Raw genomic sequence first — 27,912 nt, forward strand, 5'->3', positions numbered from 1 at the left:
ATGGTCAACGATGTTGAGGCCATTCTACCAAATCAGAATTTGCTTATGAAATATGCTGATGATTTAACATTAAGTATTCCAGTAAAACCGCGGGCTAACAACGGCAATTCAGCAGCTGAGGAGGTCCGATCGATCGCCGCATGGACATCTGCTAACCGTATGCAACTAAACTTTAAGAAAACGCGGGAGATGCTTCTTGGAGGTAATTCCACTTAGGCTTTACCTGCTCCTCTGGTTTCTATAGAGCGTAAACCATGTCTGAAGTTGTTGGGTGTCACTCTTTAATCTGATCCGTGTAACTGGGATGTACATTTTGATAATATTATATCGAAAGCCAGTAGTCGTCTGTACATCTTACGTGTTTGAAAATTCTATGGACTGCCGCTGGATCATCTTCATCTTCTTTTTATCAGTCTTATTCTACCTATATTTACATATGCTGTAGAAGTATGGGGCTAGGCGTATTATCATAAGTATCTGATTCGCATAGACAGGCTGTTCAAGAGAGCTTTTAAGCTTGGTTACTGTAAAGAGCTTTGTTCGATTGAAAATATTATTACTCTAAAAGATAAGAAGTTGTGGGCCAAGACCACCGAAAGCGATTTTACAACAGCTTTAGATGACCTTTTGCCACCAGAGCGACAAATGGTTACGCTACGTAAGAGGCGCCATAATTATATTCTCCCGCTTGTCAGAACTGAACGTTTCAAGAGGACTTTTGTTAATAGATCTTTGTTCTCTTATTAGTTAGTCAGTTAGTAATTTAGTTAGTTAATTAGTTTTATACTTGATGAGTTCATATCATTGTAACTAAACACGTTTGTTGTTTAGAGTGCTCAATAAAGACTTTTATTATTATTATTATTACTAGAATAGTATTTGGCCGTTGTCTTGCCTTAGGATGACGGGTTCCAGCTAGTAGGACTGGTACTGCTGCTCACAACCACGAATGAAAGTAATAAGGGTGCTGTAAACCATCACATTAATTGCTAAACATTGAATAGCTCTCGTAGAGTGTCTGGTGTCAAAACATTTTATCGCAAAATCCAAAACTTTCCCTAACTACCGTAAATCCTCTATTAAGCCCCTGAGGGGGGGTGTTTAATTTTTTGCAATCACTTTTGAGAGGGGGACTTAATAGAGATGGAGGGCTTAAAAGAGAGGGGGGGCCTATTTAATTTAGCGAAACGCATCACCTGTAGCAAAAATACCGTGCTATGAGACAGAGTAGACTTACGCGTTGTACATTTAAAGTCACTGTCAAAAGTATTTAATTCACTTGTGGAGGCCTAAAAGTAACAAAAACAAATCTCTTATTCTATAAAAATGTGCTTTCGGTCTCATGTTCCTCGGCAATTTTTATGAGAATGGTTATTTGTACTGATTTGTCGTACACAACTTACAAACGAAAATCTCTGAAAAACTCCTCTTATATTTACATTTTTTATCTCTTACATTTAAATAATTTATATCAAGAGCCTTAAAATTTATGATAGTATAATTCTACGGTATTTCGTAATTTGATAACCTAAAAAAAACCGAAAAGTGAGATCGAAAAGTTAAAAACTTCGTGGTCAAAATTCAATGTCAATTTTAAGGATTTCATCCTCATCATCCTCATCCAAAATAAGGTGTGCGACGTTTTCTTGAGCCATCTCTTCTTCTGAAACAATAGTGTACTCGAAAGGATCGGACCCTTCCTCCTCTTGGTGAAACGCTTGCAATCTAGGTAACAGACTTTGGCATGGACCATGCTTGGTTTGGGAGAGGGGGAGGGGGGGTTTATTAGAGTGGGGGGCTTATTAACCTTCCTACTCTGAAAAGGGGGGCTTATTACAGAGGCGGGGCTTATTAGAGAGGAGGGTTTATTAGAGAAGGGGGGTTTATTAACCTTCCTACTCTGAAAAGGGGGGCTTATTAGACAGGGGGGGCTTATTAGAGAGAAGAGCTTATTAGAGAGGGGGGCTTATTAGAGAGGGGGGCTTATTAGAGAGGGGGGCTTATTAGAGAGGGGGGCTTATTAGAGAGGGGGGCTTATTAGAGAGGGGGGCTTATTAGAGAGGGGGGCTTATTAGAGAGGGGGGCTTATTAGAGAGGAGGGCTTATTAGGGAGGGGGGCTTATTAAAGAGGGGGGCTTATTAACCTTCCTACTCTGAAAAGTGGGGCTTATTAGAGAGGGGGGGCTTATTAGAGAGGGGGGCTTATTAGAGAGGGGGGCTTATTAGAGAGGAGGGTTTATTAGAGAAGGGGGATTTATTAACCTTCCTACTCTGAAAAGGGGGGCTTATTAGACAGGGGGGCTTATTAACCTTCCTACTCTGAAAAGGGGGGCTTATTAGACACAGGGGGGGGGTTATTAGAGAGGAGGGCTTATTAGAGAGGGGGGCTTACTAGAGAGGGGGGCTTATTAGAGAGGGGGCTTATTAGAGAGGGGGGCTTATTAGAGAGAGGGGCTTATTAGAGAGGGGGGCTTATTAGAGAGGGGGGCTTATTAGAGAGGGGGGCTTATTAGAGAGGAGGGCTTATTAGGGAGGGGGGCTTATTAACCTTCCTACACTGAAAAGGGGGGCTTATTAGAGAGGGGGGGGGCTTATTAGTGAGGAGGGCTTATTAGAGAGGAGGGCTTATTAGAGAGGGGGGCTTATTAGAGAGGGGGGCTTATCAACTTTCCTCCTCTGAAAAGGGGGGCTTATTAGAGAGGGGGGGGCTTACTAGAGAGAGGGGCTTATTAACTTTCCTCCTCTAGAAAGGGGGGCTTATTAGAAAGGGGGGCTTATTAGAGAGGGGGGGCTTATTGGAGAGGAGGGCTTATTAACTTTCCTCCTCTAGAAAGGGGGGCTTATTAGAAATGGGGGCTTATTAGAGAGGGGGACTGATTTGAGAGGGGGGGCTTAATAGAGGATTTACGGTAGATAGAAAATACAGGACGAAAACACTTATGAGATTAAACGTTCGACCTAAATCTAGGACATACATCCTCAATCTACAGACTTGAGATAACCTGATAGAGGAACTAACGCCTGAAGTGTTTCAGCAGACAGTGATCATCAGCCATTAATCATAATTATATGAGCAATAGCTTCCATTCGGCCGAAAGGAATTCTCCGATATTTGTCTATTACTTGTTTTGAAAAATACACAGAGAGCGAGGCACGAAGAAAACTTTGAACTTAAAGAAACAACTTATGTTCACGGACAAATAATACATGTTCAATCGTCTTACTTCATTATCAGCAAGACTAGTAAAACTTTCAACGGATGACTGACAGAATACAAGCAAGCTACAAGGATCACAGAAAATATGGTGATGTGAACAATCACATTACTAGTTATCTCATCCCCGCATAGAACACGCTATTGATTGAGTTTCTATTGCATGACTAACCTAGAGCACCTTCTACGTATTTTCAACGCAAGTTGACTCTGATTTGTTCACAAACTTAGGTAAGACCTATAACTGAATATAGTACTGAATATGTCTCTATAAATGGGGGTGTTCCTCAAGGTACAGTCCTGGAGCCGGTCCTATTTTCTATTTTTATTAACGATATCAAAGCTGTTAATGCTAATAAGAATCTTCTAGTTAAATTTGCTGATGATGTAACTATTAGTTCACCAATCGAGACAAATGTAGGCTTAGATGAATCCGAAACGGAAATCCTATCCTTTATTGAATGGTCCGAGAAGAACTGCATGAAAGTCAACTTGACGAAAACATGGGAACTTCTTTCACGAGGAAAGACTTCCAAGACGCCTCCTGAACCACTCGAGATCATAGAGAAGAAAGAAAAACTGAAACTATTGGGTGTTACCTTTGAGCAAGTGCCAATTAATTGGGACACTCATATTGATTATCTACTTAGTAAGGCTAGCAGTAGGTTGTATATTTTGAGAATATGTAAATATTATGGCTACCCTATTGAGAATTTGGACTTACTTTTTCAAAGTTTGATTCTTTCGGTTTTTACATATGCTATTGAGGTCTGGGGGTGTGCTTTTTATAGTAAATATTCAAGTAGAATTGATAAGCTCTTTGCCAGGTGTTATAAGCTGGGTTACTGCTTAAAGCAACACGGTATCTTGGATATCCGTTGTAATAGAGATAAGAAATTATGGCAAAGGATCTCTTCCACCAACACTGCGTTGAGCGATCTCTTACCTCCCCGGAGAACACGGCGGTTGAGAACTAGGTCGCATAATTATATTTTGCCTAAGGTCCAGACAAGCCGTTTTAAATCAGTTTTTATTAATAGATGTCTTTTCAATAGTAATTAATACCTTTTCTTTTTCCTTATTCATTTTATTCATGTTATTCATGTTAATTGTGGCAAGTCTGTTTGCACAATAATTCTTAATAAAGACCTTTATTATTATTATTATAACTCTTGGTATATTCTTTGATTAGGCACTTAGGTAGGAATCAGATAGCAGAGCTACCACGTGGAGTCTTCAGCTACAACACCAGGTTGATTCGACTGTGAGTAAAAAACATTCATTGCTTATTCCAAGACGCATTTTTAAGCGACTCATACAGACCCAATCACACGTATAAAATATCTCAGCTCGCGTATTTACAAATTCTTGGTTCGAATCTTTAATTGCCCAAGGGCTCATGAAACATGCAATGGCCGTTCCTTAAGTTTCAGGGTTAAAGCTTAAAAAGTAATCATTGTTATGTACCTGAAATATTGCTGGTTAACAGAAGCTTTACTAAGTTACCCGGAAGTAACTTTACATTATTTACCTTCTAGTTAGATAATAAAAGTATTGATTTTATCAGGGTTTAAATAGCCTAGTCTTAATACCCCAGAAAAAACTTTAGATTAAGAATATATCCTCTTCGTAGTGACTTGGATAAAAACCAAAGAAAGGAGCTACTACCTGGAGTCTTCGCTAACATCACCGAGTTAACTGTACTGTGAATAATACATTTATCCGTTCATATTTCACACTGTTGTTCAGAGAGACGCCTTTAAACGGACGTTGCAGGGTTCAAAACGCAGCCATTCAAACGGAAATCTCAGTTCATTTGTATAATACAATAGACAAATTGTAAATTCCTCCTTCTTCCTCCCCTCTTTGACTCTTAAATATCTGCGTGGCACACAAAAGCCAATGGAACCGTCGCAAAATCTCACGACTTGAACCTGTAGAGCGATTGCAAACCCCTGCGCGGACAAAACCGTTATACAATACCATGTAGCCAGTGTCTTGCTTATAAAGACGAGTTGGAACTAGTATCTTTATACAACTGATCACAACTAGTGGCAAAAATAAAAATAGCCATGGTGCTGTAAACATCACACAAATTTCTAAACATTGATTGGCTCTCGAAATGTATTGGGTGTCCAAAACGTTTTTACGAAAAATTGTCGCAAAAATGGACATTTTCTTTGGCCAGGTAGAAAATGAGACAACAAAAGACATGAATGATAAAATGTTTCACCTAACTGCAGGAAATGCCCTCGATCTACAGACTTGAGATTCGCAATGAAATATTTTCTTTTAACCCGCAGATTGAAAATCAAATTTAACAAATGGTGAACACCATAGCGCACACTATTGAGTTTTGGATGCACGCGAGAGCTTGCTAAGCACAAAACTGAGAAGCGGAGGAGTCACGCAAGGCGATAGCCGAGAGTAACGCTAGCTTCTTGAGCGCCTTGCAAACCACTCAAAAACATTGACTGGCTCGCGAAAGATGTCGGGATCCAAAACAAGTTTCGGAAAGTTATTGCGAAATTTAAATTTACGTTTTCCAAAAGAAAATAACACTAAGAATATACGATACGGATAAAATGTTTAACCGAAATCCAGGATATGTCCTCCATCAACAGACTTGAGCAACCTGATAGAGGAGCTATCACAGCAATTATCAGTCATTCATAATTACTACATGAAGAATAACTTTTATTCGGCTTGAAAGAAACGCTTTGATATTTGTTCATTATCTTAAACACGAAGGCGAGCTATAGGGGTTTTGCACAGCAGCCATGTTGGATGGCAGGAACAATGAAAGTATTTTGCATAAGAAATAATTTTTTCCCATGGGTAAAATAATCTATTGTTCCTGCCATCCAACACGGTTGCTGTGCAAAACCTCCATATAAGGAAGTCTTCCCTGGGAGGACCTAGGCTCATTTGTCACTCACCGTTAGCGTGTGCGGGTCGAATTCGAATGCTGGTAGACGAAAAAAAAGAGCTAATGAGATATCTATTGTTTACTTCCACCAGCATGGTGGCATGAGGTAACGTGCGAACCACCTACTTCGATCTCAAATTTACCGTTACAAATAAAGACAGAAGGGAATACAATTCTCAAAAATTCTTGTATTGTGATGAAGACATAAAACAATTTTGAGGAATGCGCCCGCTGTTCACTGCTTTGGAGTAGCTGTAGCTCAAGCTGACTTGACTCTAAGAGTTCTGCATCACACGACGGTTGATTGACAAATGGTCCAGTGGGACCTAAGACTCCTTTTATAGCGCGCATTCGTATTTAAGCCTGGATGAACTCAGGCTTGAACGGGACTCGAACCCATGCCTCCCACATACTAATTCAGCCCTTCTACCCAGTGAGCTACAGAGCCACACGTTGAAAGCGAGGTACAGTTGAGAGGGTTCTTCTTTCTCGTGGAGGGGACTCATATAATTACTGATCCCCATGAAATTCTATTGTTCTCTCTCTGCATTAAATGAACGATTGTAGTCTTCAAGATGACAAAACAACTGCATGAGGAAAACGGAGGTGCTCCTTTTTGTTAGCAGGGAAATTATCAGGGGTAATATAATTAAACGCGCCAAATAAGCATGCTGCAATATTAAAAATATTGCAGTGTCCAGGCTGCAATATCAAAAATATTGCAGCGTGCAGGCTACAATTATTAAAAATATTGCAGCTTGTTTTAGGAAATTTAATGTATAAAGCGCACCAAAACTGATAGCTTACCACATTGACAACATTACCGTTTACGTTCAACTCTCGTTCATTGCAACTTAATTTTTTGTTTCGAAGTGCCATCTCAGTCAACTAAAACTTTCATACACTGAAAATAAGTAAAATCAAGGAGACTGATAGTATGGAGCACAATCTATTGCATTAAGAAGTATTCTATTTATCAGTTTATTTATAGGAAATAACAATTCTAGTGGAATTAGTGCTAACAACTACTGACTGATTACTACCTTCTTGATCACATTTTTCCGGACTTCCTACTTTAACCTCTCGTACAGTATAATTTTCCCCGTAGCGCTCTGTGTAATAATTAATCCTTTGTCTTCCGACGAATCCATCCTCTTTCTAAACCCACGTTCGCACTGAGTAAAATGACTGAATTCTCTGGCTTATAAAGTATGCAAATTAGCAGTGTTACACGCCTTGCTCGAATTAATTCCATCATCAGAACTGTTTTGAACAACTATAACAACGAGCTACAATAACAACCCTCGGCACAATTAAAATCTAAAATATATTCATCACAACAAAGAATAATAGCAATGAGTATCACAATTATCACACATAGGTGCGACTAAAATCGAAGATCCAACACAGACACAGAACAATAGGATTTCATGGGGATCAATAATTATAATAGATAATTACTTCGGCACATGGCATTATGAGAAGTATTGCAGCCAGCTGAGGCCTACGGCCTCAGCTGGCTGCAATATTTCTCATCATCTAATATACCTCAGTAATTATCCGTTAAATAATTTATAATTAGGTCAATTTCATTTGATCGGGGGCATTGTCAGTCCTGAATAAAGTTTTATTACTATCAGGTGAGCTAAGATATTAGCAACTGCCGAAAATAAGCCTGAAAAGAGAAAATTCATCCTTCAACCCTCTAAAGTTTGCCTCGTTCCCAACGTGCCCTGTGTTGCCAGAAATCTGAAAAAAAGTCTGGGGTTATTTTCTGTTTCGAACAAAGTTTTCTTTTTGTTAAAAATGTTACGAGTTTTCTAAATTGCTATTATGATATTTGTGTTTATTAAGGCACTTCGTAACACTTTTAAATGTTATCTTTTTCTATTACTATGAACCAACTGAAAATAAAAAGGTAAAAAAAAAGACAATAACATAGGAACAATCGCGGATTGATAGTTATCTATTTAGGAGAGATCTCAAATTGAAATATGTCCATTTCTTAGGTACTTAAATGGAAACCAAATCAAGGAGCTACCATTTGGAGTCTTCCCTAAGAACTCCAAGTTGACTCACCTGTATGTAACACATGTGTGTACAACACATATTTCTGCGGAGTTTGAAATTAAAGTGCCCATAATGTCAAAAAATGTTTTTCGCTCATCTAATGCTACATCTCACCAAATGAACTTCTGCGAAAAAAAATTTTCGATTTGGATAAAACGCAATTTTTTTATAATTTTTTTAGACATTTAAATTTGCCGCCATTTTGGTCAACCATTCGCACCAGTCTTCCTCGGTTTAAAGTGAGACGTGATGTAGGTTCAGGAACACGTGATTTTGGGTTGTGACTTATCTGACTTGAAAACAAGTGGGAATTTGCTTCAGAGTGGTCACAATATCGTAAGCTCACAATATCGTAAACGACCCGCACTCGACCAGTGTATTTATATGCATTTTAAGGTCAAGTGAGGTTCCTGAACCTACGTCACAGACATCAGTCACGTGGTCATTTTGAGCACGTTATTCTTGTGATCAGCGGCAGGGGTCAACCGTAAGAAAATAGAATTTTGAGCTTTGTAAAAATTCTTAAAAAAATCTCGTTTTATCTTAATCGAAAAAATTCTTCATCGAAGTTCATTTGGTGAAGTGTAGAATTAGATGAGCGAACAACGTTTTTTGACATTATGGGCACTTTAAGCCTCTATTTTCATTAATGGATTTTTTTACGCAGATACTGGGGATACCCTTTAGGGTGTTCAGTAACAGAACCAATATTATTCAAGTGCTAGTTGACAGTTATTTTACGAGAGCAAGTCGAATGTGAGATGTTAAATAACCAAAAAATTGCACACCTCCGAGTTGTTTATAAAAAATCTCACATTTTGACTACGAATAGGAGTAAAAAGCTATTTCCTTTCCAAATGGAGTAGAGTTCTAATCGCTTCAGCTCAATTTTTCCAGCTCTTTTCCAGTAAGAGTATTTGATCCATTGCTAACGGCTGGAATTCCAGCGGTTAGCATTTGAAACCATTTGTTTTAAAAACGGTGATAACTAAGTTGCATCACCTCAGTTTTTCAAGATACGTCCACGAATGGCTGGTTAATTACCTGTGCGGCAGGAGACATTACGTTGAAATTGATGATCGCAAATCGTCACCCGTGCTCTCCGAATTTAGAATCCCCCATGGCTCAATCCTTGGACCGATGTTGTTCAATCTCTACGTCGCGGATCTTCAAGATATTCTTCCACCTACAATCAAAAGTTTCCAATATGCCGACGATACAACATTTTATTGCAGCTGTTCTACACCGCAGATCACATCTCAAGCGGAAAGCATGAATGCAACCCTGGCAGGCCTCGGCGCCTGGTCAAATGATTCAAACCTGGCCCTGAATTCTTAGAAAACCAAGGCCATTCTTATCTCAACTCCACAGATGGTTCATGTACATTCTCTCGGAAATCTGGAGTTGGGATTAGAAATCTCCGGTATACCATTGGAACGCATAAATGTTACAAAACTCCTATGAGCACACATTGACTCGAATCTTAAATGGGAATTTTTATATCAGTTCTATTCTTAAATCTTGTTATGCGACTCTGAGAACCTTAAGAAAAATAAGGAACTTTACTAATTTTAAACTACGGAAACATTTGGTAGAAACATTAATTCTGTCTAAAACAAGCAACTGTGACATTGTTTTTTATCCATCGCTAACCAAAGTTCCTCTCAGCTAGACTACAAAGGCTCCAGTTCGCTATGGCTACTTTCATCACTTGTAAATATATAAAGAGTATATCTACCATTTTGGATCTTGGCTGGCTACCTATCCTGGAGCTAAGGGACTACTCGCTACTAAAGACTATTTTTGAAGCACTGTATTCTGATAACTGGCCCTCCCATTGAAATTTGCAAGTCGTTAAACCCGTTAGGCATCTCCATTCCAGTGTTGCTCCATTATGTTCCATTTGTGCAAGGCTCCTTTCAGCATTCAGCAGCCATGATTTTTAACGAATTACCAGCAAATATAAGTAATTGCACAGATTTTAAAGAATACTGCAGGCTCTGCAAGGCGTTCTTAAAGGCGCGCGCTTTGTCTTCCTTTTAAAGATATGGAAACAAACGCCACCGCCAACCAATATATTCGTCATATTTACTTTCATGTATAGCTTTTATTACAATTTATCTAGTCATTATAATTTAATTTCACAGATGAAGAGCTACACCATTTATGTGGATATACTGTGAATAAACCGTTATTATTATTATTATTATTATTATTGTTATTATTATTATTATTAATTCCCCTTTCCCAGTACACAAATAGACAAAACCCAGACACATGCTTTTCCCTTTACCCTTTTACCCCTTTATGATCTATCACAGCCCTTTAGTATCTTTTTTACGCACACAACATTGACGGTACTACAAAGAAAGGCGAGTAAAAACCTAGCCCTGGTGAAAATTGGTTTACAACTTTTTGTTCTGGTACCACACGACAGCAAGACTGGTAAAAACCGGTACGATTGGCAAGATTTAATATAAACGCATGGCAAGAGTCAGTATAGTTTTGGGAACGATTATGTCGCTAAAACATTTCTACCTTATAAAGTCCTTTGGGTTTCTGTCTTATGTTAACCTTTGACACTCATTATTTTAACCACAACCTGACTCTGAAATTGAAATATTAATTTAAAACAGACAGTAAATTCAGCGTAAACTTCCTTTTGTAGGTACTTACAGGACAATGAGATAGCAGAGCTACCAGCTGGAGTCTTCAGTAACAACAGGAAGTTGACTGAGCTGTAAATAAAACATTCATGTTCCCGCTAAGTGACCGGCTTTACGCCATTTGCCAAACTTGTACTAGAATCTCATTATCATAGCTATCAATCCCACTGCTCTTAGCCCTTAATTTGACCCAGTTCAAGGTAATAGTATCAATCCAGGAGAATATAACTAATAAACTGTTTACATCTTCTTGATCAGAAGGAAATATTTAACTTCATCTTCAAATTGCGGTTCTTTTTTTATCCGAATCTGATTTCAGTCATTATTAAGGCTACATATCAAATCTAATTTATTTCCATTTCTTAGGCACTTAAATGACAACAAAATCAAGGAGCTACCAGCTGGAGTCTTCAGGAACTACTCCGAGTTGACTAGACTGTAAGTAATACATTCACAAGTTAATATTTGATGAATTGTTTAGAATATAAGCTCAAAATATCTTTATTAACAGCGCAGTCTCGTTAACTTCGGTACTGAGCTCCTTCTTTGATTTCTTGCATCAGAAAGAGTTTGTAAGGCTGCATTTTTTGTTAAAGCTGAGTCTGGGGTGTTTGAGCTCAGGGGTGTTCGACAACCATGCTATGCGATTGAAAGAGAGTGGCATGACTGTTTGAGCGTGTGAGTTGAACAGAGGCGAGTAACTTCTTTTTATCAGTTACTGGATACTTGAACAAGATTTCTTAACTATAGCAGGTGACCATTTCCGCCTTCTTAAGGCATCTATTTCGTCTCTATAAGCGTATATATCTTATATGACTAGTAACAATGAATTATTCTCAATATGAATGATTTTAAAACCCCAATGAATGTTACACTTAAACAACATCAAGAAACTGCGTAATATTTATCTATCCGATTTTTGGAGCTGTAAGAGCTGTACGTGAAAAAAAGAAACTTTCGTGTGCTCCACGACACAAAATTTTAGGGGACTAATACTGAGGCTTGAAATATGGAAATTGATGCAAATCTTATATCTCAACGCGCTCTTTTACCAACAACGCGGTTCCAAATTTTGATAGGAATCCCATTTGCATTGTCATCGGTCCCAGTGCATTCAAAAAAATTGGCTTAAGGGACGTTATTTACGTTTGGTTAATCTAATTTATTCAATTCATATCATCACCCAGTCAAAGGTTATAACATGAACCAAAATACCCATAAAAAATTGTTCTGGAGGACAAATTTGCCTTAACCATTACATCAGGGTTCTGTATTTTACCAGAAATGCGATTTCAATCGTTACTAATTTCACTAATCACTGACACGTTTAAAGGCCAAATAAGACCACAATTAGAATTGTTATCTGGTTGTGTCTTTGATTTCCTGTGATTTTCCTTTTTTTATTAAAAAAATGCAGTAGATGATCCCTTGAAATGGGAGGAAAAGCTCTCGTAATAAAACGTTTAAAAACCATATATATATATAACTAACTGCAGACAGTACTGTTTCGGCCTTCTTCTTAAATATGTATATATATATATATATATATATATATATATAGTTATATATATATATATATATATCCGTGTCTGTGTGTGTGTTTGAACTTCGCCATTTTTTTACGCGTGGTGAGGTAGCTGCGTGTAATAGAATTGGCAATCGAAGTCATTCACTTACAACCATTGCAGCTTGACCAATGGAGAAAATAAATCTCCATGCAATTTCTTGATGTTGTTTTCGTGTAACCATCTATAGATGATTTTAAAAAACTTTGTCTGAGAATATAATCAGTAGTAATTAAGCTTTTTGTGTTTCCAAAAGAAATCAAAGCCCTGCTAAGGCGGATTTGGTCATCCGTTGATAACTGAGAAATCTTATATAGGTAATTGCAAAACAGAGAAACCTGCTCTCGTTTTGCTCACACACTCTCTACAAATTATGCCACTTTCTTTTACTGGCATATTATGGTTTTCGAAGGTCCCTGGGCTTAAAGAACCACACGCAAATACTTCTCATACTTTTAGCAGTCGAACGTTTTTAACTTTAGCTAGAAAAGGAAATCATAGACACTACTGGACGCCAGTAGATAACTGACCCATATTTAGTCTAATTTGGCCCATAATCATGTGAGTGATTAACCAAATCAATTTGGTAATCACGAGTAGGATTAGAAACAGAATTAGATGACGTTAAGCCCTGTTGCCCTGTTGTCCTGTTGCACTGTTAAAGGCGGGATTCAGGTCTGATTTATTCTGCCTATTTATGTTCCCCAAGCTAACCCTTTTGTAAATAACCAAATCATTACTGAGTACATATCCATTTTGCGTAAAAAGAAAACAAAACTCGGAAATTTGTCCGCCAATAGAGAGCGTTTTAAAAATATTTGAAGGATAATAAACACACTACTCTCCATTTTTCCCAAAAAATGGTCGTATATTTGCCCCTGAACATTGTCTGTTCCTCGAAACTCACAATTTTTGCATCACTCATAGCCTAAATATCAGCCGCCTCCTCCGCTTGCTAAGTCACTCGAGGAGAGAGCTGAAATTCAGGCTATATCACTTATATCCGTGCATATTTTCGCGCTAAAAAAGGCTATTGTTTATGTATGTTGAAATCAAAGAGATACAGTTTTTTTGTTATCTTTCTAACATACTCAAAAAAAAGTAAGGGATCAGCCATTTGTTATCGCCTAAAGGAGAGGGGTGGAAGATTTCGGAGGGGATAACATGGTTTCTGCAGGGGAACAGAGGGGAAATCAGCCGTGGAACTATAGACAACTGATAGCCAGTTTGCTGCCACTAAGGGGAGGGGGATCTGAAGGATATTTCAGTCTCCTATGAGGGGATGAAGTGAATTAACCGGGACAAAACCAAAATCCTCCACCCATCCCCCTTCCCCCTCCCCCCCGGGGATAAATGATAACTGATAACTAAACTTCTGAAGGCTTCCACTCAAATTCCAAGGATCTTCTCGAGACGGAGAAGACTCCCGAAAAAAATTGAGACTTCAATTTCTATTTCGTGGCTTTTCCAACCATGTAGTTCTGTTGCTCAGTTAGGGACTTCATTGCACTTTTTTTGTTTTTAGAATCTTTAGACCAATCTGCCGTTTTATTTATCCGAGCGAAATAAAAAAAAATGGTTAAGAGGCCACAATTTATCCATCACTTCCTAGTCTTTTCCCAACTGAAAAAAAAATATTATAAAGAAAAACTATCGATTAATATTGACTATTTGTTCCAAAACGTAAATTTAATCAGGTAAGTTAAACTACATTCTGTTTTATCCATGTTAAAACGGGAGAAAAAAGGCGGGATACAGGTCTGATTTATTTTGCCTACTCAGTATGTTCCCAGTTCACAGTTTTAATATCGAGAATTTATTTGAAAGTTATCAATCTTTTCATGAAAGGATTGTGTGATTGCAGAGTGAAAAATCCATTTAGCTAGCTATATTTACACAAATGAGACATTCTCTACTTATCTTGGTGGCTAAAGTATTTTTTCTCTTGGGTTACTTTACTTACTTTTTTACGCGAGCAGAGTATTGTGATTTGAAAAAAATTGAAATTCTTATAGATTTTTATACAAAAACAACATCAAGAGGCTGCATGGTGACTCATTTGCTACATTGGTCAGACTACAGAGGCTGTAAGTGAATAATATTTATCAAGTGTTCCACAACACGAATTTGTTAGCAGCTGATGCAGAGATAACGTCAGACAAGCACATCAAAACAAAAATTGAAGTCGTTATACAGAACTGGTTTATAACATTACGTGTTCAATGGTCTTACCTCACAAACTCTGGCAAGAATCTCAACAGACGACTACCTAAACAATGCGGCACTGATTGGTTTAAACACAGGACTAAGCAGCCGCACTAAGTTTCCTTGAAGCGAATTGTCGCCATTTAACTTGGGTAATGAAAGTATGTTATGGCCTCTTTAAATCTCATCAGGGTTTAATAACCCAGAAAAGACATTAGATCAAATAAAATATTTTTCTCACCTTGCCTTACACGCTTTAAATTTTTCACAACTTTGCCTGTTTCTGTTGGTAAGTCCGGCCTTGAATAAGTCAATTAGACAAAACAACTCATCGCACGATAATAAAGATTAATGCGCGATAATTTCCATTTATCGCGCGATGATTTATTACTTATCGCGCAATAATCTCTATTTATCGCGCGATAATTTGTCATTTATCGCTTAATAATTTCCATTTATCGCGCGATAATTTGTTCTCATCGCGCGATAAAAAAAATGTGGCATGTCCCCTACGGACCACCAGACATTTGTATTCTTTTTGTATTTTTTTCGCATTCACGCGCAGCGCGTGTGATTTTACCAAATAGTGTAGTCAATCAGGTCAAAGAGCTTTAACCTTGACATTGGAAATTGACGTGGACAACTTTTCTCACGCATCTATATTGCTTTGTTTTCATGAAGTTGGTTATTGTTTTTGAATTTTCGTTCAAGGAAATTTATCCCTCACTTTGGAATTCAAGAAGTCTCTCCATTTTTATTTAATCCTAATGTTACGTCAGTAAGACTGGTAAAAACCTGCACGATTGGCAAGATTGAATGAAGACGAGTAACAAGAGTCAATGTAGTTTTGGGAACATTATATCGCTAAAAAATTGCCACCCTATAAACACCATTGGGTTTCTGTTCTTTGATACTTACTATTTTAACCACAAACTGACTTTGAAGCTAAAATATTAACTTAAAACAGACCGTAATTTAAATTCAGGGTAAACATCTTTTTGTAGGCACTTACAGGACAATGAGATAGCAGAGCTACCAGCTGGAGTCTTCAATAACAACAAGAGGTTGACTGAACTGTAAGTAAAATATTCATGTTCCCGCTAAGTGATTTGCTGCACGCCATTTGCCAAATTTGTACTAAAATAGACTTTGTTATTAATAGCAAGCAAAAGGGGGTCTGGGGTAGTTAAAAAATGGAAGCAGTAAACAAAGAATTAGCCATTGTTCCGTCTAACAGAGGACCAAAGAACCAATACAGAGGAAGAAACGCATTAATGACACAGTTTGATCTAAAATTCAAACAAAAAAACAACAACAGGGTCTTAACGACCTATACAGCAAGCGCTAGATACAGATAAGACATATGGACTTTTCACCTGCAATCAATGCACTTGCAGAAACTCACGTGGGAAACAAACTAGCGTTCACCTTATGTAAGGTTATGTGTGTAAATACGGGAAATCGTAACGTTTTCCTGGGTTTGCTGTTTGTGTAACGCATAGAAAATATTGTGTTTTCCTCTCTTCGCAACTATTTTTCACCCGGAGAACGAATGTTCAAATGAGTTTTCTGGTCAAAAGCTTGTATTTTCCAACATTTTTCCGCGATAGTGAATTCGAGTAAACTCATTGAAACGCATTTTCCGGCGTTTTGCCGTTTACGTGTATTGCTGATCCGTTAAACTATGGAAAATACCATATATTCTGCCATTCAAAGCCATTTTACGTATTCCAACGTTATATTCACTGGAATTAACCAGAAAGCATTCATTTTCCGGTGTTTTTTGCCACGTTGATTTCGTGCAAGGGATGCATTTTCCCGCGTTTACCGCCGCTCTGTTAGTCGCTGTTCGACCCGTCGTGCGAGTGACCCAACCGCCTGAAATGACTTAATCCACCAAAATGACCCAATATTTAAGCTCAATTTCCTCAAATGATCCAAACGGCTCAAATGACTGACTTACCTCGAGTGACCTAATTGGGGTCAATTGTCTAGATACTAGACAAGATATCCACTGGCGTTTTCATAGAAAAGCATTAAGAGCAGGAAATAAAGATAAGATCGACGAACATTTTCTTTTATTAGGTCGTTGATTGTTATCATTTCCCAGATAAAACACTTAAAAGATGCCTTGTTTGGACGCGTTTGAAAACAGCAGAAAAACGTTTCGCAAAACGAACTATTCATTAGCGTTTCCGTGAGGTAAGAAAACAATGGACGAACATCGTGTTTTCTTGCCCTTCACTTACTATTTATTTACTGCCCATCATGCCTGTGGGGCAGATAGGGCAGCAACGAAATCCTTCCAACCCTGCCTATCTTAAGCCAGTTTTTTAATGGTGCTCCAGCTGTAATTGAGCTACCTTAGTCCCTTCTCTACAGTCCTGCGCCAAGTTGGTTTTGGGCGCCCGCTGCTTCGTTTGCCCTCCGGTGTCCAGCGCTTGCAATTCTGGCTATGTTGCTAGTGGCCTTCCTCATCACATGTGCGATCCACTTCCATCTTCTCCTGGTGAAAAGTGTATGAATATCCTCCTACTTGGTTTGCCTCAGTAGCTGGTCGTTTGATACTTTCTGAGGCCAGAAGATTTTCAGAATCTTCCTGAGGCTAGCTGTGTGGAAGGATGCTAATCTTGAGAGATCTTGTTCTGTCATTCGCCACCATTCCGAGCCGTAAAGGAGAGCTGAAAACACGTAGCTCTGATAAATTCTAAGCTTCGTCTTTGTGCTGTAGCTTGCTGACCTCCACACTGATCTTAAGCTTATAAAGGCATATCTTGCTTTGTTCAATCTGCTTTGTATATCTACACTAGTACCTCCATCTTGGCAGAGTACACTTCCGAGGTATGTGAACTTGTTGGTGTATAGAATGTCCTGTCATCTTACCCTGATCTTTGCTGGGGAAGAACAATTAACACACATGACCTGTGTCTTCTTCAAGCTAATCGTCTGCGAGGTCGAGGTCTTCGAGCGTAGTAAAAGGGGTCCATCTTATGTCTCTTCGCTGCTCTTCCATTGTTCGACAAAGGACCCAGTCGATAGCATTATTGAATAGCATTGACGACATGACATATCCCTGCCGTACACCGTTTTGACTTCAAAACTTAGATCCCCCTGACCGATGCAACACGTGAAATTTGAGTAGAAGCATTTCATGATATTAACAATACGTTGTGGAATGCCATATGCTCTCAGAATCTGCCAAAGACTGTCCCTATGAATGCTGTCAAACGCTTTCTCATAGTCGATGAGATTTACATACAACTCCCTGTTCGACTCAGTACATTGTTCAAGTATGTTCCGCAGTGTAAACTTGTGATCCGTACATCCACGCCCCTTGCGAAATCCAGATTGCTCGTTCCGCAGGATGTCATCAACAGCTTGGGTGATGCGCTGTATAATGACCTTGCAAAAGATTTTACTCGGCAGAGACAAAAGGGTAATTCCAACCCAGTTGTTACAATCACTTAGAGACCCTTTCTTTGGGATCTTGATTATCACTCCTCTGCTCCAATTTGTGGGAATTTCTTCCCATTTCCAGATCTTTGTAAACAGAATTGCAAATGATGCCCTTCATCATTAGTAACTCTGTGTGAAAACAGTTGGAAAATGCAGTGCTCAATTGACAAAGAACACGTCTTCATGCCCTAATCAGGGTCGTTAGTAATTCTGTGAGAAAATGCTTGGCAAATGCAGTGTTCGTACGCTTAGGAAAACTGTAGAAAAACGTTCAGGAAAACAAGCTATACACTCGCGTTTTGGTTCATCCTCGGTGTTAAATCCTGTACAGCTCACGAATTACGTAAAACAAAGACAAGAAAACATTAGAAACAATAACGTACAGCAAAACAATACCTCATGATACAAAGAAAACTTTGTCAGGTTTTTACTACGAGGATGACCCCACGTTTTCATGGAGCCGGAAAACAATCGACAAACATCATGTTTTCATTGCATTCACCATAAGTTATTGTGTGAGAAAAAGCTTGGCAAGTGCAGCGTCCATGTGCTCAGGAAAACTATAGAAAGATGTTCAGGAAAACAAGCTATACACTAACGTTCTCCAGTGGAGCAGGAAAACAATCAACAAACATCATCAGCGTTTGTGAATAGGTGAAAGGCATTTATTTAAAGAACGAGTACTTCGCAGTAACGAACACTACTTAAGTTGGCTTGTTAGCCCAGTTGGTACAGCACTGCACCAGTATCGTAAAGGTCATGTGTTCGTATCCTGTACAGGCCTGAATTGTTTTACAGCTCTTATTTTCACTACTGCTTAATAAGAGGCGTTCGTTACCACGAAGATCGCTCTCATAATCGTTCTCTAACCGCAGTTCAAATATATGACTTTCATATATTCGCAAATGTTGATTCATCAATTGACGGGTTTATTACAAACCAACATAATGACCAGCTCCCACTTGGCTTGTGAGCTCAGTTGGTAGAGCACTGCACCGGTATCCCAGAGATCATGGATTCGAGTCCCGTACAGGCCTGAATTTAATTCAGGTCTCGTTTTTACTACCGCTTAAGTAGTGTTTCGTTACTGCGAAGATCGCTCTCATTCTCAACAAACATTGTGCTTTCATGGCATTCAACGTTGGTACTTCTGCGGTAAAACGCTTGGAAACTGAAATCCAGTTTTCGTGCGCTCGGGAAAGCTATAGTAAAACTTTCAGGAAAACAAGCTATACAGCGTTTTCGTGGAGCAGGAAAACAATCAGAAACAACGTGTTTTCATGGCATTTACTGTTAGCTATTCTGTGGGAAGATGCTTGGGAAATGCAGCGTTCACGCGCACGGGAAAGCTTAAGAAAAACATTCAGGAAAACAGGCTATTCATTGGTATTTTCCCGGTGATGGATAACATGCGATGTACATCGTGCTTTTCTTGAGTTTTCCAGAGAGAGAACAATGAAATTGCCGTCCGTTTCCAGTTATTCAAAAACTAGTATAATGTTGAATTTTTCAGTCACTCACCATTTCTAATGTCGATATCCCCCAGTAAGTAACGCAGATGAGCAAGCTTAGTTGGAATCAATTTGCCAAAGAATGCAGTACTTGAACAAGTGTTTGTTCGCTTGTTCAGACGAACTTTGTTAGCCAGAAGCTTTGGGAAAAGGTGTTCAGGCCTTCCAACCTTTCCTCAAAACTTTGCACTCGGTGAAAATCATAATCTTTGAACACACTATCCAGCTCTAGTAAAAAGGAATTTTTTTGTCATGTGCAGCATTTCAATTTCAAAAACATGAACAACCCACTTATCTTTGTACTGTGTACTTTTAGGCCTTAAAGGTTCAAACACAAAACTTCCTTGTGGTAACTTTTAGAGTTCAAAACCGGGTAGACTTACCCATTGCTGCTTCTTCCGCTTCTCAAAATTGCAATCGAAGAGGTCAATCCAAAGTGCAACTGCCTGTAATTAAAACGAAAATACCTTTCATTACATTGGCTAGCAAAATGTACATGTGTTAATGAAGTGAAAGACAGATAAAATAAATATTTAATTGAGTGCGTTCAATAAATCATCTAGAAATATTTTATTGAGAGAAACGAAGGTTTATCATTTCTGCACGACATTAAGCTGTGAATTTGCAATGAAATAAATTTATTTTGACCTGCGGATTAAAAATCAAAGAAATCATGGTCCTTGTATGTGAGCTGCAATTTGACTTGAGTTGAAGAGAATAAGCCTGAAAAAAAAATTAGGTCTGGATGGGATACGAACCCGTTTCTCAAAGATACTAATAGGGTGCTACTAAGCTATGATACTTGCAGCTGAACTAAAAATTTAGCAATTGCGGAAAAGAAGTCTGAGAAAAGAAAATTTATTCTTTAAGCCCATCAACGTTTTTCTGTTAAATATTCTAGGTGTATTAAAAATCTTATGAATTTACCAATTTGCTACATTTTGTTCATTAAGGAGCTTCACAACACTTTTTAAATGGTTTTTTAAACCCATTCACTGTTTAGTTTATCTAAACCCATGTAAACAAACACATGTTCCAAAGGACAAATAGCATAGACTCACTCCAGGAATTATGATTACTCATTAAGGAGCGATCTTTGATTCAGTTGTTTCCATTGTTAGTGGTATCAACCGCTTAAAGTTACTCGGTATTTTTTCAATGTTACTACTCGAGATTAAGTACACTAGAACATAACCGGATCCAAATGTATAAGTGTACAGACATTTTCCGAAGTTTCAAGAGATGCTACGTCAGACATTATTGGCGGAGTAGAAGATAGGCCATCCTAAGGAGGAAAAGCGCAACTACCCCTTTTCTCCAGAGAGAAAAACTAAGCAAAAACATAATGTGACTTCACAACAATTTTTTTATGGTATTTTAAACCCATTGCAGTTTAGTTTATATAAGCCAATTTAAGCAACAAAAAAAGTGGTCAAACGTACAAATAACGTAGACTTACTCTAGGAATCGTGATTACCCATTAACGAGCGATTTTAGGTTCACTTTTGTCCATTTATTAGGAAATTAAATGGAAATCAAATCAAGAGGCTACAAGCTGGAGTCTTCAACAACAACTCCGAGTTGACTGAATTGTAGGTAACATTCATAAGTTAACACTTGATGATTGTTTAGAAAATGATCTTAAAATCTTGTTATTTACCTTGTACTCTCATTAACTTTGTTATTAAGCTCTTTCTTTGATTTCTTGCTCTAAGGGCATTTAAGCTCAGGGATCTTGGAAAGCGATAATATGCGATTAAAAGGGAGTAGCCGAGCGTATGACTTAAACATGACTAGTTCCATGACTAGTTCCATGACTAGCCTAGAGCACCTTGTAATTTCATCACAGGTTGACTCTGATTGGTTTTGAAAACGTAGATCAAACCTTACATTCTTGGCACTCTCTCGACTTTACTATTTAAGTATAGATCTCTAAAACAATAATCAGGCTTGAAAGGCTGGGGAACTTACCATTCTCAAGGCGAACTGTAATGCTTGAAGTTTAAATAGTGCCTCTAATGGCTCTCCGATTGGTTTAAAAAGTTAGGTCAAACCTTAAAGTCTTGGCGTATCCTTTACATAGGTACCTATATGACAATCAGATAGCAGAACTACCACCCGGAGTCTTCCATAACAACTTGATAAAACTGTAAGTTGATTGAAGACTTTAATGTTAGTTCGGTTATTATTTTGTTATGCCCGCAAATTGTCTTTTTTGCAAAATTCGAGCGCAGATTTCGTCTAGCTACAATGGACCTTTTTATTCGTGGCGAACATGGTAAGAAATGATTTGCTCTACTCTCCGGTTGCAAAATGTACTGCTTGATATTTAACAAAGCCATCAACTGCATGATGTTATGTAACTCGGGTTATCTGTTTTAGTGGTATTAACCGCTGACAGTTATTTGGCATTTTTTCAATGTCAAGTACTCGAGATCAAGTTCACTAGAACATACCTTTCTAAATGTACCACAAGCACACAGGTATTTTCCGAAGTTTCAAGAACAGCACAGTAAGACATCTTTGGCAGAGTAGAGGATAAGCCATCCTAAGAAGGAAAAACGCAACTTCCCCTTTTCATCAGAGGGAAAAGCTAAGCAATAGCATTAGGGGACTTCACAACACTTTTGAAAAGGTTTTTTAAACCTATGCCCAGTTTATTTTATCTAACCCAGTTTAAAAAAATGATCAAAAGGATAAATAACATAGACTTGGTCTAAGAATTATGATTATTCGTTAAGGAGCGACCTCAGGTTCGGTTTTGTCCAATTCGTAGGAACCTAAATGGAAACCAAATCAAGGAGCTACCAGCTGAAGTCTTCAATAACAACTCCGAGTTGAGTGAACTGTAAGTAACACATTCATGAGTTAATATTGGATGGATTGTTTAGGATAGGTAGGATGTTTTAATAGAAATGTGATTTCAATCGTTGATAATCCCACTATGTTTCAAAAGAACTTCAAGTCGATAAATCTGTAAGTCAAAAATTCAAGACTTAAAAGATTACCTCGGTAATTTTTTTTTTTTTCATTTTGCCCGCCAACTGCCTTTTTTATAAATTTCAAATTACAATTTTCCTCATCCTCTCCCCCATTCGTATTCTTTCTGTATTCACGCGCAGCGCGCGTGAGTTTAAAAATTAGCCAATCAGGTCAAAGAAATTTAACCTTGACTTTGAAAATTGACCTGGACAATTTTTTTCGGGTATCCTTTGCTGTTTTGTTTTTATGGAGTTGTTTCCGTTTTTGAGTTTTCCTTCGAGGTAATTTGTTATCCCTCAGTTTGGAATCCTAAGAAGCTTTTCAAGTTTTATTTGATCCAAATGTTGTGGTTGTTTTAACACATGTTTGTTACATAAATGTTTCTGTGGAGTTTGGACTCTAGCCTTTTTTTTTCGTAATTGGATTCTTAACACATATTAAAGGGGACTACCTTTTGGAGTGTTCAATGATAGTACCAAAATGATCCAAGAGCTAGTTCACAATTATTTTGCGAGAGCAATTCGAATGTGAGATGATAAATAACCAAAAAAGTGCACAGCCACGAGTTGTTTATGAAAATCTCTCATTTTGACAACGAACAGAAGTAAAAAGCTACTTGCTTTCCAAATGGAGTACAGTTCGAATAGCTTCAGCTAAAGTTCTCCAGCCCTTTTCTAGTGAGAGTGTTTGATCTAGTGCTAACCGCTGGAGATCCCCTTTCCCAATGCACAGATAGACAAAACCCAGACACCTGCTCTTCCCTTTACCTCTTTATGACATATCACAGCCCTTTAGTACCTTTATGACACACAGAACATTGATGACAATACAAAGTGAGGCGAGTAAAAACCTGGCGATACGAAAATTGGTTCCCAACATCTTGTTCTGGTATCATACATCAGAAAGGCTAGTAAAAACCGTTACGATTGGCAAAATTGAATGTAAACGTACGGCAAGAGTCAATATAGTTTTGGCAACGATTATGTCCTTAAAAAAATTGCTACCTCATAAGCACCAGTGGGTTTCTGTTCAATGTTACCCTTCGACACTCAGTATTTTAACCACAAACTGACTCTGAAACTAAATTCAAAATATCAACTTGGTACAGACCGTAAATTCAGGGTAACCTTCTTTTTGCAGGTACTTAAAGGACAATGAGATAGCAGAGCTACCAGCTGAAGTCTTCAATAACAACAGGAAGCTGACTAAGCTGTAAGTAAAATATTCATGTTCCTTCTAAGTGACTGGCTTTACGCTACTAGCCAAACTTATACTAAAATAGGCTTTGTTGTTCATAGCGAGGTCGAGCAAAAGGGGGTCTGGGGAAGTTTAAAAAAATGGAAGCAGTAAACAAAGAATTAGCCATTGTTCTTTCGAGCAGAGAACCTAAAAAGCCAATACAGAAGAAGAGCCGTATCAATAACACAATTTGATCTAAAATAATAAAAAAGCTACGTTAGTTCTCGGCTTCTTGCACTATTTACCTCAGGCAATGACAGTATATTATGGACTCTTAAACTTTACCAGGTTATAAAAAACTGGGTCTTAACACAGATCGCACCCTAAAAGAAGGTGCGATCTGTGCATTAAGATGCATTAGCTGGATGGCTAGATTTGAGCTGAGAGTATCCCGGTCTCGAAATCTCCGGGTAAGAAGGGCTATAGTGAAATGGGACAGTCGAGGCATGGTTTTCCTGGCCGACCCTGAGAAGTTTGTTGTGCTCGACATTACTGTTAATATGGATGTCCATCCACATCCTGGACCTGAAGAAGTGGATAATGACCACGGTAAACGAAAACAGAGCTCCAACTCCTCGGACTTTGCTTGTCAACCTGCAATTGGGTCAGTCAGAATCCATTGCTCTCACAATCGTGACAGGCTGCTTTCGCTGAGACGTTCTGCGGGCCGACCTGCGCCTCATGTTTTCGATACCCTTAAATCCCTGGGAATTCTGAAATACAGAGGTCCGGGATTACGAAGATTGGGGAAAATTACTAAAAATATCTCTGCATCGCAACACTGCGACAGATGTCGACCAATTGAAGTTGTTAAAACTCAGCGGTTTGCTAGACCTTATCGCATCCAAGATCCCGCTAAGAACAGATATCTTACACCTATTCCTCGAGAGCCTACTAAATCATCTACCGGTTGCTCGGAGTCTGCCGTTCCCAAGTGTATGTTCATCAATGTCTGCAGTCTCTCAAAAACTAAGAACAGAGTGCGTGCGGTGGCTGGACTTGAGGCTGACTTACGATCTAAAGATATTGATGTTTGTGTCGTATCAGAAACACACCTCAAACCGGCACAACCGGATGCGATTGTAATATTGAGAACTATTCCATCTTTCGTAGAGACAGAAGTTGGAATGGCAGAGATATGCGCAATAAGGGTGGGATTGTTATATACATCAGGAACAATCTTGCAGTAGAGGATGTTTACCGCTCTAGTCTTTATGAATTAATTTGTATAACTCTGCGACTTCCCAAGGGACATCGATTTGTAATATGTGGAGTTTATCATCCTCCAAAATTTAATTATGCAGAGATCGATCTAATGAATCATCTTGTAAATACCGTGGACAATGTACTAGACAAACATCCACAAACAGTTGTGTTGGGTGGTGGCGATGTCAACAAACTGAATATCAAACGCTTCGAAGAAATGTCTGGTTGGAATGCTCTGGTTAATTTCCCCACCAGAGGGAATTCTCCAAAATTTAATTATGCAGAGATCGATCTAATGAGTCATCTTGTAAATACCGTGGACAATGTACTAGACAAACATCCACAAACAGTTGTGTTGTGTGGTGGCGATGTCAACAAACTGAATATCAAACGCTTCGAAGAAATGTCTGGTTGGAATGCTTTGGTTAATTTCCCCACCAGAGGGAATTCTCGTTTGGACAATTGTTTCACGAACCGCACGGATCTCTTTTCAAAGTGCTATCCCTTTCACATGCTCTCCAAGACGGATCACATGGGAGTTATTTTACCACCCGGTATAAAGCTTCCACCTATCCGCCGTAAAGTATACGTGCGTGACCAAAGGGCTCATAGAAAGCGTGATCTGTATATCGCGTTAGCGAAGGAAAACTGGGATGATGTGATACAGGAAACTGATGTCGATGAAATGGTTGGTAGGCTCGAAAATACCATCCTAGGGCACCTGGATAGCTGCATACCTCTGAAAACGGTGCGCATGTCATCAAGAGACCCGGGCTGGATGACTCCGCTCGTTCGATCGATGATACGAGCCAAATCACGCATATCACTCAGTAATCAAGACCGTCTTAAAGTTATGAATAAAAGGATCTCTGAAGTGATTTTCGGAAACAGAAGAGACTTCATCGCCTCTATTGGAACTCGGGATTGGTGGAAAAAAGTGGACAAAACATCTCAGCGCCGCAAGCCGGTGATTTCTCTATCTCTTGGCCACCACGAACTCAATGCGTTAAATGACTACTTTGGTGACCTATGTACTGACCACGCCTACATAAAGCCAACACCTCTGGAGATTAGTGAAGATCAGGAAGTCCCAGAAATCTCAGAGCGACAAGTCCTGAATTCTCTTATGCGTATAAAGAAAACAGCAACCGGACGAGATGGCATCCCGTACACTATATGGAAAGACCACGCCGAGCTATTCGTTCCAGTTATCACCAGGATTTGGAATCTGTCTCTTAGAACACACGCCTGGCCTGTCTCTTGGAAAAAGTCAGACCTGAACCCCTTGCTGAAGGTTGATCTACCTAAGGGAATAGCAGACTTTCGCGGAATAAATGTGACACTTGTCATCGCAAGGTGCTTTGAGAAAGCTGTCTTAGGAACAAACGCAAGGGAGACCTTCGATGAACATTCTGGGATCTCACAGTTTGCATACATAGAGGGAGGGAGCTGTACCAATGCTCTACTGACTATCCAACATACTGTCAATCAATATCTTGATATCCCAGAGTGCAAAGCGGTACGCCTATTCGCTATGGATTTCAGCAAGGCTTTTGATAGTGTGAAACACGATCTCCTCTCACACAAATTGAAGCAACTCCCCCTAAATCCTTATATAGTTAACTGGTATCTAAGCTTTTTGGAAGACAGGCAGCAGAGAGTCATTAGAAATGGGTTTAATGGTAAATGGAAAAGTGTCAACAAAGGTACCACCCAAGGAAGTGTCAGCGGGCCGCACTTGTTCAATGTCTTTCTCAGTGATTGAGAGATACACTTGGACAATAAGAGCGTGCTGGTAAAATATGCAGATGATACAACCATTATCTCGCCTGTGATAGGTGATAATGACAATTCTATCGCACTGATTAATCAGTTTTCCCAGTGGTCTAGAAGTAATGGTATGAGTAGCAATCCATCTAAGTGCAAGGAAATCATTTTCCGCAAGAAAGGTTGTACAATAGAGTTTCCGATTGTGTCTGGAATACCACAGACAAAAGAGCTTACTATTTTAGGGGTAACATTTCAGGAAGATAGTAGGTTTGTAACACATATTCGGGAAAAACTAATCAAAGCAAACAAGTGCCTGTTCATTTTAAGATCTTTAAGGAAAGAAGGGTACCATCAGGCCGAAGTAGACCATCTGTTTCTAAATCTGGCTCTATCAAATATATTATGCGGGCTGTCCGTATTTGGCGCTGTAAATTCCGAATTAACAACAATCCAATGCTTCTTAGATCGATGTAATAAGCGCAAGCACACATCCGACCACGTTAATGTCTATGAATTGTTAGATCAACAAGACACACGTATCTTCAAGAATGTTTTAATAATACAATACACCCTTTAAGAGCCATAATGCCAAAAAAGAAATCAACCAAGTACAATCTGAGGAAAGAGACAAGTCACCATCCTAAAATAAACACTGATAGGTTCAAAAACACGTTTGTCAACCGCTTAATTTTTAAATATAATCTAGTCTTATAATTTTTATCTTGACTTTCTCTGTAATTTATATATATAGCTTCTTTTAATGTTGTAACATAGCTTATGTGATTATTTATCTTATGCCTTAATAAAGATTCAATTCAATTCAAAGAAAAAAATGACAAGTGATAACAACCTTTTTTATTTTAATTTTTTGTTGACAGGCATTTACACTAGTGACTAGTACTATATCAAAGAGGACAAAATAAGCTTTACATAAAATTGTTTGTTTCCTAAAATGCATGTATTTTAAATAATATGAAGGAAATGTCATAAAATTTGCCTAACTTATCAAACAACTTGTGACTCTGAAACAGCCTAAGCCTGAATGGAGTGGAATTAGAAGGTAACTTTTAAACAAAAAATATGCCTTATTTTATGGGCA

General features: G+C 38.6%; 1 pseudogene; it reads left to right on the forward strand.

Moving 5' to 3' along the window:
- LOC148742997 (uncharacterized) lies at nt 1–27,620 on the forward strand (annotated as a pseudogene).
- Nucleotides 27,621–27,912: the final 292 nt, after the last annotated feature.

The sequence above is a fragment of the Stylophora pistillata genome, chromosome 1 (assembly GCF_964205215.1).
Source record: "Stylophora pistillata chromosome 1, jaStyPist1.2, whole genome shotgun sequence".
Classification (NCBI taxonomy): Eukaryota; Metazoa; Cnidaria; class Anthozoa; order Scleractinia; family Pocilloporidae; genus Stylophora; species Stylophora pistillata.